Below are 15,094 nucleotides of genomic sequence, written 5' to 3' on the forward strand. Positions count from 1 at the left end.
AGTATGAAGATAGTCTAGAGATCATGGACTTAGGAGGTCGAGCACCACACGACGAACAAACAAGGGAATCGTAACCATCTGTCAGAGAATAATCAGAGTGTCAGAGAATATGCCAACGGTCGGGGGCTCGTTGCCCCCTCGATTCTTCCTCCATCTTATGGGAGAATGCCACATGTCACTCACTGCCAGAAAAAGCCTGACATCCAACATTCCGTGACACCCGTCAGACTCCAGAAGCACCCATTGCAGTATAAAAAAGGATATTTTGTCCCTTACGCAGGTACGCTCACTCGTCATTACACACTCATCTTTTACTTTTTGTCCTTTTTACTGTGCTTCTGGGAAAAAAGTACCTGACTTGAGCGTCGGAGGGCCTGATCCGGGGGCTTTTTCCCTGGTTTCTGGTCTCTAACGACCTGTGTGCTCATCCGAATGTGCGCAAGACTCACGTCTCGTCATCATCCCTCGTCATCCGCCCCTGGGAGTCCTTTTGGGCGGGTGTCAAATCGACCAGGTGTCTCCGCGACTTTTCATCAACGCAGAAGACAGCACAGTCCGCCTCTGTCCGACTCAGCTTCCGGACGAGATCAAATAATAAGAATATTAATGTTTTGCTTTATATATATATATATGAAAATTAATTTGTATATATATAGTGAAGCACAAAGGTGTAAAATACGAATTATATTGATGTTAACTGGGATATATATAGTAAGTAGCATGTATACAATGCTATCCAATAGAGATGCCAAAATAAGTTGTCCCAACTAATTAAATTAAGCACGACGTCCTAAGCATGCGTTGGTTATACTAGTTTTATATATGGGCTAACTAATTATTAACCGCTTGACTCGGCACCAAGGATACTTATTTTTTTAAAAATAAATATTTTAAAAACTAAAAGTGATTTTAAAATAAAAGAAATATAAAATTATAAAATATATTTAAAATTATCAATAATATATTAAAAATAAAAGAATAATATAAATTTAATCTAATTTTTAAGAGCAAAAATACTATTAAGCCTGATAAAAAAACTTAAGCTCAAAGCATAGTTGTTTTAAAAGATAAAAGGATAGTTAAGGGAAAATGAGTTATATGTTATAGACATTTGGGATGACAGGTAAATGTTAATTTATCCTCAACAAATTTAGTGTTTTGCAGCAAACAAAAGATTTGTTGAAAAGAGAGAACGTGACAATATATATAAACAAATTGGGATAGTTTTTTTGGGAAACAATATAATAATATAGTTAATTTATCTTTAAAAAAGATATTGCTATTTTATGAAATAAAAAAATAATAAGGAAGTAAAACTAATTAATATTTTAAATCTGTAATTGAATTTCATTCTAAAATTTATATATCATTCATAACCAAAAAGTTTAATAAAGTCAAAATTGCAAATAGACATGCAACTTATTTGCATAGAAATAAACATAGAAAATTGATCATCCCTCACAGGAGCAGGCTGAGGAATTCTAGATTGCTAGACGAGACCAGAGGAACAGCAGCAGCCGCACGATTGGAGGAATAAGAAATCCAAACAGAATCAACTGTTGAAATAACATTCGCAGTTGTTTCAGTCTCGTTTGATTAGCAACAGTATGCTCTGTCCGCTCTCGGGCTAACTAAAATCAAAATGCGAGTTAAAATTACCTTATCATATATAAAGCCATGTTTAGCGATTGACTAAAACTATAACAGGATAAAATGATATAACAGATGAAACAAAAACGAAAAAGCTAGCTAGCTAGAACCTCAAGATCATCAGGAATTGTCCACTGGGATTGATTTATGGCCTGGTTATAGTAGTATCTACAACAAATAAAAAATATTTTACAACTGGAATAAAAATAGCTAGCAGTGCTCGATTGAGGAACTTAGAAGACTAGAAGAAATAGTTAGAGCGAGAAATCAATGCATACTTTTGACCATCTGCGGTAGTAAACTCCTTCCAGTCAGTGGATGCATCTGTCCTCTGATAAAAAAAAAAAAAAATTGTCACTGCAAAGAGTATTGAGATTTCCAATAAAAGAATAAGTGAGGAGCAATAAATAATTAAAGACCAATAAAAAATTATGTAAAGAAGAAATTCAACCCGATACATTAATTTAAATAAAGAATGCAAGATGATATTTGGCACAACATCTCAAATGGAAGATATTAAAGACCATCTTAATTAGCAATAATAGATCTTTTGTATAAATAAATATTTCTCGTTGGTCACAGCAACTAGATGATACATACTTATAGCACACAGAAAAGGTGTCGCATCTGTCAAACATGAACTAGACTAATCAAATTAACCACGATAAAAAAAATAATAATTGGTGTGATATGAAGTCCGTACCAAAAATAACAAGAATATTAATGTTTCATAAAATGACTTACCTCTACAGGCGTCGTCAATTCAAAGGGTTTCTCCCAGACAGATTGCCCAGTCTTCTTATTATAATAGTATCTGAAAAAAAAAAGAAAAAAAATGATGAATCATAACGAAAAGGAATAATATACAAAACCAATGAAAGGACGACAAAGAATGTATACCATGTACTAATATGAGACATAACACACCACTGGGCACTGACATTTTAATTAGTGGAACATTGACAGTAATTTAACTCTAAGTGGCAATCGCAATCATAAATAGAAATAGCTAGTAACTTCATGAAAGGAAAACATAAAATAAGTATAATTACTCAATCCTCACCTTCTTCCGTCAGTAGCAATTTGCTCTTGCCAGTCAGAAGATGCTTGTTCCGTAGAATTTGAATGTACGGTTTGTGTCTTTTTTTCATCAAAGGTAAAAAGTTAAGAAAGGAGATTAATTACAATATTCACATGACAACTTTATCACAGTAAAAATAAACAAATAAAGGAAGAAAATGCAGAAAAAATATATAAAATAATAAAAATATACAATTGGCATTATTACCATGTCCTTTCAATAAAACAGGATATATATATATATATTTTTTTTTCATCTGTTCATCTTAATTGTGGGATTATAACCATATACCCAATATATACGACAATATTCACATGATAACATATCCACATGACAGCTTGATCACATCAAAAATAAACAAATAAAGGGGAAGAATGCAAAAAAAAAAAAAATCAAAATATATAATTGACATTATTACGATGTTTTTTCAATAAAAAAGACTATATATTTCTAATCTTCTTAATTATTAATATTACCTTGATCCGGGATGGGGAGACGACTCTTTTCCGTGTTCTACATTGGGCTATACCAGTACAGAACCAAGCAAAGAAGCGTACCATGAAGAGAGATATACAAATTCCAAGTGGGAAAAATATATAAATGTTAATGAAATGACGTCGTGGAAATTAGCCCTAATAGATAGATTTATATATAACTAGAAGGCCGGAAGATAATGACAATTTAATTGCCCGGTACCGATGGTTTGCCATACTTTCCTTCTAAGAGCATCCATAATTAGAAAGTTGTTTTGTTTGTTTTTTTTTAAAAAAAAAATTGCCCGGTGATTTCAAATATCTCTAAAATATCCCCTTCCAATAGGGGATATTGAGATTGATAGATATTAGGAAAAATATCTCTCAAAATATCCTCTAATGATTTTAAAAAGAAAAACAAAAAAAAAACTTACTATTGATACTTTCCTTCTAATGCATTTGTGATCTAGATAAACAAATTAATAAACAAAATTAATAACAAATCTGAAAATTCAAATGATAATGATGACAAGGTGATCTAGATAAAATTAATAAATTTCTTAATAAAATTTTTAATAATCTAGATCTAGAAAATTCTATCCAAGATAATCTAATAAATTTAACTTATCATATTAATTTAAAAGACAAAGAAAATATAAGGATAAATTCAAATACTTTAATAAAATCAAAATTAATAAATTTAAAATTAAATATTAAATAAAATTTAAAATTAAATATTAAAGAAAATTTAAAATTAACAATTAATAAAAAATTAAGAGATAAACATTTAAAGAAATATAATAATAATATGAACCACCAAACTTGTCCAAGTTAATGTATAATGTATTTGCAGGAGCTAGATCTATTTTTTTTTTTTAAAAAAAAAAAAACCTTGATCAAGCAAAGAATGAAACACACGTTTGAGGGCAGAAGAAGGATACAAACACCATGTGTGTCTGAGCATATAAAACGGGTAAGCAAACATCATCTTCTCTTAGCGTACCACGTCTTAGTTACGAACACTTAGTGACAACTTGGCTACTTAATTATAATACAATCAATATGTTATTGGCAGATTAATTATAAGAGACACACCAACAAATTAAATACGGTAGAAAATAGCCATGTAGAGAAGATATATACCTTTGTATGAGAATTTTGAAGCAAGTACAATTGTGATAAACTTTAAAATTAATCAAGTAACTTTATCGATATGACTGCTAAACTTTTTATAACAAAGCAAACATGAGCCTAAACTAAAACTACCTAAACCAAATACAATACAAAAGAGTTAAAGTGAGGATGTTGTGTTTAGCAAACCTCACAGATATAATTAAAGACCATCTTAATTAGCAATAGATCTTTTGTATAAATAAATATTTCTTGTTGGTCACAGCAACTAGATGATACATACTTATAGCACACAGAAAAGGTGTTGCATTTGTCAAACATGAACTAGACTAATCAAATTAACCACGATAAAAAAAATAATTGGTGTGATATGAAGTCCGTACCAAAAATAACAAGAATATTAATGTTTCGTAAAATGACTTACCTCAACAGGCGTCATCAATTCAAAGGGTTTCTCCCAGACAGATTGTCCAGTCTTCTTATTATAATAGTATCTGAAAAAAAAAAAAAAAAAAAAAATGATGAATCATAACGAAAAGGAATAATATACAAAACCAATGAAAGGACGACAAAGAATGTATACCATGTACTAATATGAGACAACACACCACTGGACACTGACATTTTAATTAGTGGAACATTGACAGTAATTTAACTCTAAGTGGCAATCACAATCATAAATAGAAATAGCTAGTAATTACATGAAAGGAAAGCATAAAATAAGTATAATTACTCAATCGGTCAATCCTCACCTTCTTCCGTCAGTAGCAATTTGCTCTTGCCAGTCAGAAGATGCTTGTTCCGTAGAATTTGAATGTACGGTTTGTGTCTTTTTTCATCAAAGGTAAAAAGTTAAGAAAGGAGATTAATTACAATATTCACATGACAACTTTATCACAGTAAAAATAAACAAATAAAGGAAGAAAAATGCAGAAAAAAATATATAAAATAATAAAAATATACAATTGGCATTATTACCATGTCCTTTCAATAAAACAGGCTATATATTTATTTTTTTTCATTTGTTCATCTTAATTGTGGGATTATAACCATTTGCCCTATATATACGGCAATATTCACATGATAACATATCCACATGACAGCTTAATCATATCAAAAATAAACAAATAAAGGGGAAGAATGCAAAAAAAAATAAATCAAAATATACAATTGGCATTATTACGATGTTTTTTCAATAAAGACTATATATATATTTCTAATCTTCTTAATTATTAATATTACCTTGATCCGGGACGGGGAGACGACTCTTTTCCGTGCTTTACATTGGGCTATACCAGTACAGAACCAAGCAAAGCAGCGTGCCATGAAGAGAGATATACAAATCCCAAGTGGGAAAAATATATAAATGTTAATGAAACGACGTCGTACGTGGAAATTAGCCCTAATAGATAGATTTATATATAACTAGAAGGAAGATAGATTTATATATAATTAGAAGGCCGGAAATAACAATTTAATTGCCTTCCTTCTAAGAGCATCCATAATTAGAAAGTTGCAAAGTTGCTTTGTTTGTTTTTTTTTTTTAAAAAAAAAATTGCCAGGTGATTTCAAATATCTCTAAAATATCCCCTTCCAATTGGGGATATTGAGATCGATAGATATTTAGATATTAGGAAAAAAATCTCTCAAAATATCCTCTCATTATAATTATGCGTAGAATATGTGTAAATTTTAAGTAATGATTTTAAAAAGAAAAACAAAAAAAAAATTACTATATTTTATTGATACTTTCCTTCTAATGCTTTTGTGTACGTATTAATTATATAATAAAAAATAATATTTGTTTCGGTTTGCAAAAGACAGACCACATCTAAATATGGCTTAGAATGACGACATAAGATAATCACATCTAAGAGCAATTGTCAAGAGCGTAGGGACTCAAATTTGCACAACTTAGAATGACTTAACTCTTACTCAGCTTGAACTAATTAACTCAACATGGAGTCGCTCAGGCCAAAGTAAATCAACTCAAATTGACTCGCCCTAGAGTGACTTGACTTGGTTGGACCTTTGGGTTTAGAACATGTGGTGCTAACGTGATGGAATGGTATAAGCTTAGCCAAGGACGGCCATATAATGACTATCCTAGGCTCTAATTCAGCCCATGCTCAATTGCACTTCTTTAATGGTGCAGTCGAAGAAGAAATTTGGCTAAATTTAAGATTAGCATTAAAATCCACTTCTTATTTAGCCCGGCCCTTAATTCCATACCCCAAATGTCGATTGCACTTTTAATTCTTAAATTCATCCTTGAACGTAGCCTAGCTAATGACCTCCTAGTTGGAACTATTCAAAGCTAACCACAACAGTTTCAAATTCGATTCTTACGGGTTATCGGGGCCCGGTTCATCTAGCTAAAACCCGATCCAGGGAAGTTGAACGAAATGATTGGAAGTTGTTTAACCGTCCGATTGATCCTTTCTTGAATCTTGACTGCTTTTAATTTTGTATTAAAAAATTATACCTTTTTATATAAAAAAAAACATTTATCTATAAATACTAACGCAATATAAATTATAAAATACAAAGGGCCGGGAAATCGGTCCGGCGTTTAAATTTCAAATTTTTTTTTTGAAAACAATATTAAAAATAAATTGGAGTTCGTAAATAATGAAGTTCCATTTTTCTAATAAATGCTCCGGATTCCTTTTATCTCTCCCCTGCCCCTTGCTCCCTTCGTCCGCCTCGCTGCCCTACGCCGATCGTGTTTCTCCGCTTCCTAATCTGGTGAGCGGAGGAGAAGACGATGGCGATGGCGCTGGCGGCCTCGGATCAAGCCGAGCTTCTCAATGAGTCAGGCAAGACCTTCGTCGGGAAACAGCGTTTTCTTGCTGCCATTGAAGCTTACACCGACGTAAAATTGGCCTTTTCTTATTTACATTTTCCCTTCGTTTCGATTCGCCGCGATACGCTCTTCAGCTTTCTGTTGTTACTGGTTCAGCGGGGGATTACTTGTCCGTTGTTGTTCGATGTAATCTGTTCTGTCTGATGGCCCCATTTTTTTTTTTTTTTTTTTTTTTTAAGGTTTGAATTTCCATCGTTTCGTTATTTTTTAGGCATGGTAGATCCTGCGCCAAAATTATCATACAGAGCACTGGTTTCTTATGAAATTTCCACTTGTTTGTTACAATTTTTTCTTCATTGGCTTTCTATTGTATGCTCCTTAATTCTTCTCGGCATGATTTGTATTTTGGCATTCGAGCTAAAAAAATTATTTTGAATTTGGTTTCAGGCTATCCAGATCGGATTCGAGTCAATCAGATTCAGATTAAATTCGGGTTTGAGTCCAGCTTGAATTGGGTTTAAAAAACAAACAAACTTTTGATCCATCCGAATTGACACTTTGAATGAATGAGAGACCACACATGCAATTGTCTAAAGCGAAGGAACTCAAATTTGGAGAACTTAGAAACTTAACTCTTGCTCAGCTTGAACTACTTAACATGGAGTCGCTCAGAACAAAGTAACTCAACTCATATTGACTCGCCTAGAATGACTAGGCTTAGTTGGGCCTTTGGGTTTATAACATGTGGTGTTAGCGTGAAAGAGTCGTATAAGCGTAGCCAAGGACGGCCATATAATGATTATCCTAGGCTCTAGTTCAACTCATGCTCAATTACATTTCTTTAATACTACAATTAAAGAAGAAGAAAGTTGGCTAGATTTAGGATTACCATTAAAGTCCACTTCTTATTTAGCCCACCCCTACCATTCCATTTCTAATTCTTGAATCCATCCTTGAACCTAGCCTAGTGACATCGGTAACATACAAATATCACTAGTCCCCCTGCTTATTGAGGTGCACAAGAATAAACTAGAGTGCTTAAGCAGTCGAATGTTGAGATGAACGCCTAATATTTACGTGCAATTGAAAGTCCAAATTGAGGTATACAGAGACTTTGATGTGATAGATCAGGTTGAGAGAGCATAGACGACATAAAAAAATATCCTTAAGTCTCTCTCAATTCTTTTCCATCATATTTTTTTTCTCTTCATATTTTCTCTCTCGTCATCCTCTCTCATTATGCTCTCTCCCATCTAAGGGTGTAAACAAATCGAGCCGGTTCACAAGTTTTTTGAGCCGGCTCAAAAACTATTTGATTCCTATTCAAATTTATCGAATTCGAGCCGAATTCGAACATGTTCGAATTTGTTTTCGAGCAGAACTCAAGCCTAAATTATATTGTTCGATAGTTCACGAGCCGCTCGCGAACCTTAATATAAGTTAAATATATATTAAATAACTAAATTTCAAGCCTTTCGAGTACTTATTTTCGAGCAATAATTTAAATAGTTCGCGAGCATGTTTGAATCTTTCGAGCTGAACTTGAACTAAAAATCTTAATTTTTTTCGAGCTTCAAATCAAGCTCGAACTCGAATATACCTATTTTGAGTCGAATTTGAGCCTTAGATTTTCTACATATTTAGTTCGATTCGGTTCGTTTGCACCTCTACTCCCATCATATTTCTTTCTTCATTTTCTTTGATCATATTTTCATTCTTTTTCATCACATTTCTCTCTAATCATATTTTCTCTCATGCTTATACTCATTTTCATTCAACAATACTATGATTCTCATTTTCATTCTAATTCAAGGAAAGAACCAAACGCCACCTAAAACTTCATGGAAAAACATTTATGCTTCTATCTTATCCTCTGTGGTGCTTATATAACTAGTGAAAAATCACTCCATGTAGGTTGTTGTGCACTCCTCCGCCCTTCTCATACAAGTTTTACATCGCTATTCACCCCCCTCTAGTGACTTCTTCGATCCAACAAATGGTATCAGAGCGGGTACCGTTTTGAATTAGTGCAGCCACAAATCGAGTAGGGGGGGTTCTTTTTAAAAGAAAAATAGATATCATTTGTGTTTAAAAAATATCCTTACTCCTTTCATTTTTTCCTCCAAAATTATATTTCAAAAATTCATTATCATATTTTCACCGTTGAAAGGTAATAAAGTTAGTTTCAGATTTATTACCTAACAAAGTTACTTGCAGGATAAGAAAGGTCAAGGATGCCTACGAGTTTTGGACCTGCCTGACCAAGCTTCACGAGGATCCATTGGAGTTAGACGATCAAGTCAAAATCGAATCCGGACTCGAGTCGGATCCAACGGAGAAGCCTACTGAATTACGGGTTACGCTCAAGGTTAGTAATATTTACCAAAATACCCCTACTAGTAGTAGTTTAAAAAATATGCATGTTAATTTAGATATTTCTAAAAATATATGTGAAAACAGTATATTTGACAATACTTTCAAAAATACCCCTAGGATATTATCTTATAAAACAAATCTAATTAATTTAAACAATTCAGAAAATATGAAAATAATTAATAATCCTAAAAATTTAAATGATGACCAAATCAATTTGAATGACTCTACCCCTAATAAAAAGTCAACTAATAATATTAAAAATATTACTTTAGACAAAAATTTAAACAAATTAACAAATTAAGAAAAGTTAAATATTCAAAATTCAAATTTAAACCTAAACAAATCTGAAAACTCAAATGATAATGACAAGGTGATTTTGATAAAATTAATAAATTTCTTAATAAAATTTTTAATAATTAATCTAGATCTAGAAAATTCTATCCAAGATAATCTAATAAATTTAACTTATCATATTAATTTAAAAGACAAAGAAAATATAAGGATAAATTCAAATACTTTAATAAAACCAAAATCAAATTTAATAAATTCAAAATTAAATATTAAATAAAATTTAAAATTAAATATTAAAGAAAATTTAAAATTAACAATTAATAAAAAATTAAGAGATAAACATTTAAAGAAATATAATTTAAACAATTTAATTAATTCGAATTCAAAAACTAATAAAAACTTAAACACTAAAAATAATCTTAACTTAATAAAATTAAAATTGAAAGGAAATTTAAATATAAAATACAAAAATTTGATAAATTTAATTAATTCAATTAAATTCAATCTTATAACGGGCCAGGGCCCAAATTGTGAGTAATTAATTATCAATATTAATTACTTCATTAGATATCTGCCCTTAGGATTTGTATCTGCAACGAAGTCGGAGATGATCTCCCTAGATTGTCTTGGAAGTCTATGGCCGATTCGGCTCTGGGTTGGTCTGAATGAGAAAATCGTCATAACCACCGGATGGAAGAAGCTGGTCAGAGAGACTAAGCTAGGTGATATGTGTGTTTTTGAATCCATATCACCATGGGTGTTGAGTCTTAAGATCGAAAGGAAATAATAGGCTTTGCACACGGCTTTCTTTCGTTCGATCTGCTTGCTTGCGAACATACTTAATTACCACCTGTGCTTGAAGTAGTTGTACTTTTGAACTCTAGATATGCTTGTTACGTTGTGTGTCTGTGTATGTTTTTCTCGAACCTTTTTTGTGTAGTAAAAAAATGGTGAAGCACTATAGACTACATAGTAGATTTCAAAAAGTTGGATGCACGATGTTTACATGCTAGCAGAATCCGTATTTCGTAAAAAGTAATTATTAAGCTTTTTGAAAAATCCTAAATTTTTAGCATTGGACGGAAGCTCCTTTCACTTGGCATTCCCCCTTTTCCGGAGGAATTTTAGCATGGTCTGGGTATATATATATATATATATATATATATATATATATATATATATATATATATATATATATATATATATATATATATATATATATATATATATATTTCATATATATCAAATAGAATGATATATTGGAGTTTTGATTGGTCTGTCTTGAATAAGTTACAAGCTCATATAAATAGGGAATTAGGACCTATTATTTACTTATATGAAAAAAATAAGAAGGTGAAATAATTTGAACTTTTATATATAGATGACGTGAACGTTTTAATTTTAAACAATTTGAGTTTTTTAATAAATGAAAGTGTTTAATTCGAGAGCTTTTTCAGAGTATCTTATTTAGCAAATTTTAGTAGAACCTAGCACAGATTGTGACATGCCATATTTTGATTGGACCTTGTGTATGAATTAATTAGAAACAATGGAACAATTATTTTTATGAAATGGAATACACAATAAAATAAATAATAATATTAAATAAATAAGGTTGAATAAGTTTAATAAATAAATAAATAAGTTTCAACATTATTAAATTTCCATTGTGAAGCAAATAGTTGGTTTGAGAGAAAAAAGGATCGGATAGTTAAGCGAAAATGATCTAGAAGTACTTAAGTTATAGACATTTGGGATGTCATGTAAATGTTAATTTATCCTCTAAAAATTTAGCGTTTTTCAACAAATAAAAGATTTGTTGGAGAGAGAGAACAATATATGCAGTTAAGAATGATTCTTTGGGATATATAGGTTTTTTGGGAAACAATATAATTAATGTATCCTTAAAATAGGTATTACTATTTTCTGAAACAAAAAATAATTAGAGGTAGAACTAATATTTAAACCGGCCTGTAGTTAAACTTCATTCTAAATTTTACCATTCATAACGAAAAACTTTAATAAAATCAAATTTGCAAATAGACAACTTATTAACATAGAAATAAGTGTTAGATTATATATTTATTTGTTTATAGTTTTAAGGACAATTTGGACATTTCTCTTTTTTTTTTTTATAGAGTTTAGGACTTTTTCCTTTTTTTTTTTTTTATTGAGTTTAGGGTTTCTTAACTTAACTATATAAGACCATATACTCTATATCAATTTTGTGATCTAATAATATGATTAGTGATCCTGTCGGGAAGCTGAGAAGATGAACCTGTCGGTATGACGTGTCTGGAAGGTTGACCGCATCCTCATAACCCGACTGATGAGCTGTCTCTCGTGTTGACCAAGTCGTCCGATGTCTTATGGTCAACAACACCTGCAACCAGTGACCGGGTTGCCCCGATCCTTGTACCTCGATGCTCGAGGTAGGTCCCGCGCACAGATAAGCATCCACATAATAATAGGCCAATAAAATAAGTACAAAATGAATACGGCGACGTACCCTGGCCCCGGGGGGCGCCCTCGGATAGGTAGATGAGCTGATCGGGATATTGACCGAGTCGTCACGGCTCTGAATAGTAGATAAACATCCACCCGGTGAGTAGCTAGCTCTAGTGGCTTGGAGCCGCACGCGATATGAATCCGTAGGGCGTCGCACTGTCCGACTACAGCGGCACAAAGGTCGAACACTCCATCGGCTCGCAGGCCGGGATACAATAGCAGCTCGAAGGCCGGACATCATGTCGACTCGCAGGCCAGAATAAACAAATAGTACGATACCTGAGCACTTGAACGGCGACTGCCCGGATGGCGACGGAGGAAGTTGTCCGGAGGCGCAGGCAGCGGCAATATCAGCTACTATAGGCTGCGGTGGGTGCCGGAAGGAGCGGCGGCAGTCGCTGTGGACTGTAGTGAGCGCCGGAGGGTGACGGTGGTGGTCGCCGGGGGGCGGCGCCAGCTGGAGGCAGTGCTGGCGGCTACTGGAGATGTCGGCAGCGACATCTGTTGTCGCTAGAAGCCGTGGCGACGGTATACGCCGGAGGCGGCGAAGCTGGACGCCGAAGGCAGTGGCGCCGAACGCCGAAGACAGTGGCGCTGGACGCCGGAGACAGTGGCGACGGTGACAACTGCCGGGGGCGACAGCAGTGATGGGAAGCATTGGCGGCTGCTGGGTGAGATGCTGGCCGACGCTGGAAGTTGGCGCACGATATGGCGATGGAGGTTGCCAGCGCTGGGGAGGAGGCGGTGGTGATGGAAACAGAGCACGAAGACGCCCTTCCTCAACCTGGTGTCGGGCGCGGCGTGTAACGGCGGCAGTGTCGCTTGGAGACGACTGCGACGAGATTGGCAGGAGGAAAAGAGACACAGGAGCGGCGCCCTGGTGAAAACGCCAAGAAGAGGAAGGTGAAAAGGAGCGACAACCGGGACGAAAATGAGCTCCTCCAACGCCAGCCGGTCCGGTGACCTGTGGTGGAAGCCCCTCCCGTCCCAAGTGCTTGCTGGCGACGGAAAACCCAAAAGCCTCTCTTTCCTGTGAACAATGCCATGAACTAAAACCTAAGCCTTCCCCCTCTCAAAAGACCCAAATGCCCTTCTCCCTTCTCCTAATTACTCATATGCCATTAATTATATCCGCATCACAAGCCTCCCCTTCAAGTCTAGTCGAAGGGTGCGCAAGTCCGACTGACTAGATGGTCTGTCGTAAGGGCTGAATCGCTCTCGATAATAAAATCAACTTGCTGGACCCCTCGTATAATGGCACGTGAGCGACCGCTATCGTAATGGTGTCACACTAGAGATTGTAGTGCTACCGAGCAAATGACGATGTAATGAATGAGACAAGTGCCTCCAGAACGACGCACGCTTGGCCGAGTGGGGAGAAAAACATGTGTCGACTGAGCGGCGAAAAAATAATGCCAACCGAATGTCAAGAAATCGGTCAAATGCCGAGCGAGACTGAGTGATGCTGAGTAGACGATCGGGCGATGTGGAGCAAAACGATCGACGCGATCAAGCAAACGACCAAGTGATACTGACCATGTGGCTACGAAGGTGCCGAGCAAGCTACGAGAAATAATACCAAGACAACTGGACTGGTGCCGATTGAGCACAAAACGTCAAACGCGCGATGAGTAAAATGATAATCGACCGAGCGACACGCAGGACGCCGAGCAGACTGAGCGAAAAAGTGTCGAACGGGGTAGTCGGAAGAATGCCCAGCCGGCGGAGAGACGCTGGGCAAGCGAGGTGTTGCATGCGCTCGCGAAGATGCTAACCGAGGGATCAGCAGAATGCTGACCGGGCCACTAAAAGATGTCGGTTGGATGGCCGTAAAATGTGATCGGGCGCCCCAACAATGTCGACTAGGTGACTGTAAAATGCTGACCGGGCGAACGAACGGGCGAGCGCTAAGTGAGCGTCTAGGAAAAAATGTCGTGTAAGAGGCGAAGCAGCGCTGGACGGGAGTGGAACCCGAAAACTGAGCGGGAGCATAGCCCGTGAACTTTAATGCGCCTGGAGACGAACGAGTGCATAGCCTATGAGATACTCTGGTCTGAAACCAATGGAGAATCTACGACCATCGGAGATAGCTCAACCCCGAACGGGGGAGATGAGACAACTGAAGCTGGTCCGAGACCAGTGAAGACCACTTGACCCCGAACGGGGGAGATGAAATAACTGAAGCTAGTCCGAGACCAGTGAAGACTACTCGACCCCGAACGGGGGAGATGAAATAACTAAAGCTGGTCTGAGACCAGTGAAACCCGCTCGACCCCGAACGGGGGAGATAGAATATCTGATAAGCTCAACCCCGAACGGGGGAGATGAAATAACTGAAGCTGGTCCGAGACCAGTGACGGTCGCTAGACCCCGAACAGGGGAGATGAAATAACTGAAGCTAGTCCGACACCAGTGAAGACTACTCGACCCTGAACGGGGGAAATGAAATAACTAAAGCTGGTCCGAGACCAATGAAGGCCGCTCGACCCCGAACGAAGGAGATAGAAGATCTGATAAGCTCAACCCCGAACGGGGGAGATGAAATAACTGAAGCTGGTCCGAGACCAGTGAAGCCCGCTCGACCCCGAACGACGGAGATAGAAGATCTGATAAGCACAACCCCGAACGGGGGAGATGAAATAACTGAAGCTGGTCCGAGACCAGTGACGGTCGCTCGACCCCGAATGGGGGAGATGAAATAACTGAAACTGGTCCGAGACCAGTGAAGACTACTCGACCCCGAACGGGGGAGATAGAAGATCTGATAAGCTCAACCCC

Source organism: Zingiber officinale, unplaced genomic scaffold (genome assembly GCF_018446385.1).
Source record: "Zingiber officinale cultivar Zhangliang unplaced genomic scaffold, Zo_v1.1 ctg131, whole genome shotgun sequence".
NCBI lineage: Eukaryota > Viridiplantae > Streptophyta > Magnoliopsida > Zingiberales > Zingiberaceae > Zingiber > Zingiber officinale.